Genomic DNA, 8504 nt, shown 5'->3' with positions numbered 1-8504 from the left:
ACATAAAGAGAGCATCATGAATCACATGACAAGCACATGTAAGCCTAACCCACTTCCTATGCATAGGGATTTTGTGAGCAAACAATTTATGGGAACAAGAATCAACCAGCATAGGAAGGCAAAACAAGTGCAACTTCAAAACTTTCAATATAAAGAGAGAAAACTTGATATTATTGAGATACGTAAAAGCATAAGTTCCTCCCTCATAATAATTTTCAGTAGCATCATGAATGAATTCAACAATATAACTATCACATAAAGCATTCTTTTCATGATCCGCGAGCAAAATTTTATTACTCTCCACATAAGAAAATTTATTCTCCTCAATGTAGTGGGAGCAAACTCAACAAAGTAACTATCATGTGAATGAAAATTAAAATCATGATGACAAGTTTCATGATTATCATTATTCTTTATATCATACATGTCATCACCATAATCATCATAGATAGCAACTTCATTGTCCAAATCAATTGAAACATCTTCCAAGATAGGGGAATCATCATTAAATAAAGTCATGACCTCTCCAAATCCACTTTCATCAATATAATCATCATAAATAGGAGGCATGCTTTCATCATAATAAATATTCTCATCAAAACTTGGGGGAGTAAAAATATCATCTTCATCAAATATAGCATCCCCAAGCTTATGCCTTTGCATATCGTTAGCATCATGGATATTCAAAGAGTTCATACCAACAACATTGCAATCATGCTCATCATTCAAAGAATTTTTTGTCAAACATTTTATAGAATTCTTCTTCTATTAATTGAGCACAATTTTCCTTTCCATCATTTTCACAAAAGACATTATAAAGATGAATAATATGATGCAATCTCAATTCCATTTTTTCTACTTTTCTTTTTATAAACCAAACTAGTGACAAAACAAGAAACTAAAAGATTCAATTGCAAGATCTAAAGATATACCTTCAAGCACTCACCTCCCCGGCAACAGTGCCAGAAAAGAGCTTGATCTCTACTACGCAAAACTTGTTCTTGTAGACTTGTGTTGGGCCTCTAAGCGCGGAGTTTTGTAGGACAGTAGCAATTTTCCCTCAAGTGGATGACCTAAGGTTTATCAATCCGTGGGAGGCGTAGGATGAAGATGGTCTCTCTCAAACAACCCTGCAACCAAATAACAAAGAGTCTCTTGTGTCCCCAACACACCAAATACAATGGTAAATTGTATATGTGCACTAGTTCGGCGAAGATATGGTGATACAAGTGTAGTAATGATAGTAGATATTGGTTTTTGTAATAGGAACAATAAAAACAACAAGGTGGCAATTGATAAAATGGAGCACAAACGGTATTGCAATGCTTGAAAATGAGGCCTAGGGTCCGTACTTTCGCTAGTGCAATCTCTCAACAATGCTAATCTAATTGGATCATATAACCATCCCTCAACGTGTGATGAAGTATCACTCCAAAGTTATTATCTAGCGAAGAACATAAGAAGAAATTGTTTGTAGGGTACGAAACCACCTTAAAGTTATTATTTCCATTCGATCTATTCAAGAGTTCGTACTAAAACGACGCAACGTTATTATTTCCGTTCGATCTATCCATGAGTTCATAGTAAAATAACACCATATGATACGCATCAACCAACTCTAATGTCACCTAGATACCCCAATGTCACCACAAGTATCTGTGAGTTAATTATACGATACACATCAAACAATTTCAGATTCATAAAACTCAATCCAACACAAAGAACCTCAAAGAGTGCCCCAAGATTTCTACTGGAGAAACAAAGACAAGAACGTGCATCAACCCCTATGCATAGATTACCCAATGTCACCTCAGGAATCCGCGAGTTGAGTGCCAAAACATATATCAAGTGAATCAATATGATAGCCCATTGTCACCATGGGTATTCATATGCAATACATATAGCAACTGCTCTCAAATCCATGAAAGTATTCAATCCGATAAAACAAAATCTCAAAGGGAAAACTCAATTCATCACAGCAAGATAGAGAGGGAGAAACACCATATGATCCAACTATATTAACAAAGCCCGCGATACATCAAGATCATGACATCTCAAGAACACGAGAGAGAGAGAGAGAGATAGAGAGAGATTAAACACATAGCTACTGATACAAACCCTCAGCACCGACGGTGGACTACTCCCTCCTCATCATGGTGGGCGTCGGGATGATGAAGATGGCCACCGGTGATGATTTCCCCCTCCGGTGGAGTGTCGGAATGGGGTCTAGATTGGTTTTTCATGGCTACAGAGGCTTGCGGCGGTGGAACTTCTGATCTAGGGTTATTTCTGGGGATTTCTATATTTATAGGATTTTTTGGCATTGGTTTCAAGCTAAGATGGGCCTCGAGGTGAGCACAACCCACCGGGGCAAGCCAGGCCCCTCTGGTGCACCGTGGTGGGTTGTGCCCTCCTCGTGACTCTTCTGGCCCTCCCACGAAGCTTCGGGGTCTCTTTTGTTCCAAAAAAATCGTCAAAAAGTTTCAGCTCATTTGGAGAACTTTCATTTCTACACAAAAAACAACACCACCGTATAAAATTGTTGTAAACATGGCATGAATACTTCATAAATTATAGATACACTGGAGACATATCATGGCACAAGTCACTCAAGTCATCATACGCCGCCGTGGTCCATGGGAAAATCCCATGCTCGACCATCTCGTCACCGTCGCCATGGATGAAGGCCGAAGATGGCACATCATCGCTCTTGCCTCCAAAGATGGAAGCATCATCCTTGCTCGTCACCATGTCGCTCGCCTCCAAATCTTGTTCCTTGAGTGGCTCCGTAGTCGTAGTCGTCGCCGCACCGTCTTGAAAAAGAGTCATGGTAGACTCGGCACCATCAATGCCACAAAGAGGGATGGCGGTGAAGTCGAACTTGGAGCACCGTCTTGGAGGTCGTCGGGCTTGGACATCTTGGTGGTACTATCCTCATGCTCGTTGTCATGGAGCTTGGTCGTCGCGAAGTGTGCTTGGGGTGAATAAGTCTTGGCATTCATGTGTTCTTGTTCCGCCTTGAGAGGACCAATGTAGAAGTCATCGAGGGACTTGTAGTTCTCGTGGAAGATACTCTTGGAGATGTCGTTGTTCAATCCCATCATGAAGTGGAATTTCATCCAAATGGGGTCGTCCACACTGGCTCGTCGCAAGGCTTTGTTCATCTCATGGAAGTACTTGTCGAGGGACTTGGATCCTTAGATGGTGTTCTCCAATTGGCGTTGAAGTTGTTCCATGTAGGTGGAAGGCAAAAACTCTCGCCGCATAGCTTTGTTCGGCTTGGGAAAACTCATGTCAAAGCTCTTCGAAGGTGTGTGAAACCACCATGTCGACGCGTAGTCGTGGAAGTTACTTGTGGCACACTTCACTTGATCTTTGGAAGGGACTTGATGTAGCTTGCGGTAGTCGTCCATCTTGCGCTCCCACTCGAGATACTCCTCGGGGTCTTGAGTCCCATAGAAAGGAAGCTCGTGGTCAGTGTCGAGGTCATAGTAGCTCGTGGAAGTCACAGACTTGAGCTTGGGGGGCTTCTCTTGAGCGTAGTCTTGAGGTGCTTGTTGGCGAAGATGCCACATGTTCAAAGGCAAAGATGTGAGGGTAGATGGTGAAGTCGTTGAGCGATTGTTGGTGTTGATCTCTTGACCTTCACGTTCTAGTTGGTGATGGTGTCGATGTCGATGTGATCTTGCCGGAGATGGTAGCTTGGAAGCATGTGCACTTGAGCGTCTTCTCAAAGATGAGGAAGATCTCTTGTAGGACTTGATGAGGGCTTTGATCTCCTCCATTTGAGCATCCATCTTGGAGTCCAAGTTCTTTTTCGGGGCATCAAACTCGTCATTGTTGTTGTAGACCGAAGTACATGTGCTTTGCCTATCCATCACAAGACTCAAGTAGAGGTGAGTAGGAAATGAGATAAACAATAGCAAGCTACCTTTCCCAAAGTTGAGGATGTATCCCGTTTCACTCAATGTGAAATAAAAGAATAGTGGAATTGGTACTGGACTTGCTAACTCACAGCTACAAACGGGATACATCCTCAACTTTGCTCACGTTGCCGGCAATACTCAATGGCTAGTCTCGATAGGCAAGTGACGCAAAATGGGCTAGGGGTTAACAGTGCAATGGCAAGAATGAATGTACAATGATGTCATCAAGGTTACCGTCCTTATGTATGATGATGACCTCGTGGCGGCGTTCTCGATGTCGAACCGTTCCTAATTAGCCGAAACACCTTAGGAAACGGGAAAACCGCGAACTCAAAATCTCAAAGGTAAATGTCAAATGGTGGTAGCGGAATGCGGTGGTGGTTTTGCGGAAACTCAAAGGGATTGCGGGAGTGCAATGATGGGCTTTGGTGTAGGCAATGCAGAAGTGGAGGGTTATGCAAGTTGAAGTTTAGGTCACCGTCCCTAAGTAGCCGAAACACGTTAGGAGACACAAACCACAACTCAAACAAGCTCAAACAAAATTTGGTTAAGTTGGCATGGGGGAAGTGTATGGTGGATAAGGTTATGCGGAAGGTATGATGGTGGTTGATGAATAAGTAACCATCCCTAAGTAGCTGACACACCTTAGTAGTCCCGAATCACAACTCAAGCAACCACAAATGTTATATGGATCAAAATGGGTTAGGTTGCGGAAAGCGATGGTGGTATAGCGGATGATGTGGTGAATGCCGTAGGCAAAGATGCCAAATTTCCAAACATTTGATGAAGTCAAATGATGGAGGTAGTATTTTTGTGGGATAGGGGATGTCAATAGCTTCAAAACGAGTTAAAGAACTTCAAAATCAGAGTTCGGATGAATTAGTTATGGGCGAAACAAGAATCAGCCAAAGTTAGTTTCTATAGGTACCGGACGTCCGGTAAGTGTCGGATGTCCAGTGGACGGACGTCCGGAAGGTTCGGAAATCCGTCAATTTTCATAATATTGGTGGCACCGGTCATCCGGAAGGTATTGGTCGTCTGGTGCTTCGGGAGTGTCCGGACGACCGATGTTTATTGGTCGTCTGGTGCTTCGGGAGTGTCCGGACGTCCGGTAAACATCGGTCGTCCGGTGGGTCGGGGTCAACTCAAGATCCGAGATTCGGGACGCGATTTTGGGCGGAAATTGATGATTTTGGGGTCAAAACTGATGAGATTCGTGGATGGAAAGTGGAAAAACTTGTGGAGATGCTAGATCTACTTGAAACAAAGCAAATCCACAGATCAAATTCAACAAAACATCATCAAACCAACAAATCACAAAAAATAAGGGGCTATTTTGGTGGGGATTTTCGAAATTGAACAAGAACAAAGCAAAATTAGGCGAGAAAACTATGGGGTAGGCTCCAAATTCGTGATCAACATGGCTCATGATACCAAGATGATGTAGGATGGAACCCTAGTGGCCGATCTTTCACGAAATGGAGGGGATCCCGTGAAGAACACAAGGGAAATCACTAGAGGAACACTCAAGAGCAAGTCCAATCACACATCCACTAGACTAACATACACATGGATCCACAAGGTACATGAACAACAAAGGGAAATCGGTACAAGATAGAGTTCATCCCAAATCCAAAGGAGATGGGGTCTTGATGATCTAGATGATCCTTCCCACATGGGGGTCTTGAATCCCTCGGGATCTTCTCACATGGAGGTCTTGAACTCCATGGGAGTGGTCTCTCTCTCTCAAGAGGAGGACATAGGAGCAAAGCTCACATACAAATGAGATATCATATTTGCTAACCTAGAAATGAGGAGGGGAAGGTCTATTTATAGTCTAAGCCACGAAGGGGTAAGTGGGAGAGGGATACACGGCCAAAGGCCTGGCTACACACTGGCAGGCGCCAGACGTCCGGAGGACGTCGGTCGTCCGGCTCGCGGGGGTCCAGGTGTCGGGAGGGCGTCGAACTTCCGTCGTTTTGCTTCTGGACATGTGGCACCGGAAGTCCGGTTGGTGTTGGTCATCCGGTCACTGGGACTGGTGGTCGCCGATCGTCCGGCCGCTGTTGACTTGCCAGCTGCTCTCCTTTTGGTCGGCTGGGTTTGGGCACGTCGGATGTCCGGTGGACGCCGGTCGTCCGTGCGCTGTAGAGTGTCGGACGTCCGATGGCTTTCGGTCGTCCGACCGTTGTAGACTCCGCAACTCCGTCTTCTTCCGTCTTCGCTTCCACACTTCCCTCACGGATGGTGTAGGTGTTCCTTGGCGCTTGCACTCCTTCTCGTCGTTCGTGAAGCTTCGACAATTCCTATGCATGCACACGAGTGGAGTGTCAAGTAGTATACCATCCTCGAAGGGGTCAAGTGAACACGCGTAAAGGAGATGATTCACCTTTTTGTATGTGAAGTAGATGTCGCATGTGTCACTCGCGAAATGGACTCTTGACATTGTGATGTCTGTAGGATGCTCCGCATCAAAACCCCAAGTTACAAGAGAGCGCAAGCGTGCCAGCAAGGTGCTCGGGAAGTGCAGCTACGTAGTAAAAATGGGCAGGGTTTCGATCTTTGTTAAGGTTGCCATGGGCCTCCTTTTATAGATGAAAGGGGCTACTACAGTGGAAAAATAGTAATTACAAGAGATGAACAATATCTACAGTGTATCATAGCTAACCCTGATGGATAAGGACAAAAGCAATAAATGCTCCATTAGGTGTCACGCTAAGGAGGAATGTCGGTCCATCTCCACCTTTGGCGCTCACCCAGCTACCTTCTGTTCTATCGACACGCCACTTGGACGAGTGTCAATAAAGTTGCTTCTGTGGCAATGGGCCGCCATGTGCCCCGACAAGTTTCACCTAACCAGCTTCCCGCTCGACACCTGTCGGCAAGTCTTTGACTGTTGCCACGATGGAGCGGTCGGACGGAGCTCGTCGGCCTTGAGGTTGCCGCCCCGATGCTTGCCGGTGTCCTGATCTTTAGTACTTCTCAATGACCTGCTGAAAGGATCGAGAACAGGGGTCTAGAGGGGGGTGATTAGACCCTTAACACGCAAAGTTGGCAGTTTTTAATTTCTTCAAGTTAAGGTTGAGTTTTATCACAAGTTAACGCATTCTCAATACATTTGAAGAAAGCATGACAAGAGTATATATGCAGCGGAAAAAGTAAAGCATGCAAGTTGCAAGAAAGTAAAGGGATGGGATTGAAGTTTGCAAATGCAATGGAGACATGGAGATTTTTGGCGTGGTTCCGATAGGTGGTGCTATCATACGTCCACGTTGATGGGGACTTCAACCCACGAAGGGTAATGGCCGCGCGAGTCCACGGAGGGCTCCACCCATGAAGGGTCCACAAAGAAGCAACCTTGTCTATCCCACCATGGCCATCGCCCACGAAGGACTTGCCTCACTCGGGTAGATCTTCATGAAGTAGGCGATGTCCATTTGATATAAAGTGATATCATGATGATTGGCATAGGCAAGTAAAATGTGAATGGACTCAAGTCTAGCAACGGGGGCATATGTCTCACCATAGTCCATACCTTCGACTTGAGTGTAGCCTTGAGCGACGAGATGAGACTTGTTGCGTACAACTTGTCCATCCTCATCTTTCGTATTTTGAAACACTCATTTGGTTCCAATGACATTGTGCTCATCGTTGGGCTTTTCAACCAATGTCCACACTTGGTTCCTCTCGAAGTTGTGTAGCTCTTCATGCATAGCGTTTATCCAATCCGGATCCTCAAGGGCTTCTTCAACCTTCATAGGTTCAATGCTAGAAATGAATGAGTAATGTTCACAAAAGTTAGCTAAACGAGTTTTAGAGCGAGTAATTTTCCCGGTTTGGATGTCATCGAAGGTTTGTTCGACGAGGTGATCTCTTGAGATTCTTGCTCTAACTCGTGGAAGCTTTTGCTTGGGTTGAGGTGGAACATCCTCATCATCATCATCTTCTTCTTCCTCTTCTTCATTGTTGTTGGCGTTTTCGTTCTCTTGTCAAGGTGGAGAAGGAGGTTGAGGTGGATCATCTTGTTGTACTTCCTCATTTCCTTCACCTTGTTGAGTTCCACTTGTGGATGCCTCCAAGTCTACTTGTACCTTGATGTGAAGTTGAGGCTTCCACTTGAATGGACGAAGTACTCTCCTTCACCTCCGTTGGACGAATCTTGACAGTAGACAAGTCTTGAATGGCTTCCGATGGATCTTTGTCTCCTACATCATTGGAAATTGCTCTACTTGCGAGCCGTTAGATTCATCAAACTTCACATCTACCATCTCTTCAACCTTTCGGGTGAAGTTGTTGTAGACACGGTAAGTGTGAGAGTTTGAGCCATAACCGAGTAGGAAACCCTCATGAGATTTAGGAGCAAATTTCGAACGACAAGGCTTATCAAGAATGTAACACGTGGAGACAAATACTCAAAAGTATCCAACTTGGGGTTTGTTACCGGTGAGTAGCTCGTATGCCATCTTGCCGAGAAGCTTGTGAAGATATAGTCGATTCGTAGCATGACAAGCTGTCTCAACCGCTTCCGCCCAAAAGTGTCTTGGCATCTTGTATTCATCAAGCATCGTTCTCGCTATC

Source organism: Aegilops tauschii, chromosome 5 (genome assembly GCF_002575655.3).
Source record: "Aegilops tauschii subsp. strangulata cultivar AL8/78 chromosome 5, Aet v6.0, whole genome shotgun sequence".
NCBI classification, from domain to species: domain Eukaryota; kingdom Viridiplantae; phylum Streptophyta; class Magnoliopsida; order Poales; family Poaceae; genus Aegilops; species Aegilops tauschii.
Note: the sequence above shows the minus strand (reverse complement) of the source record.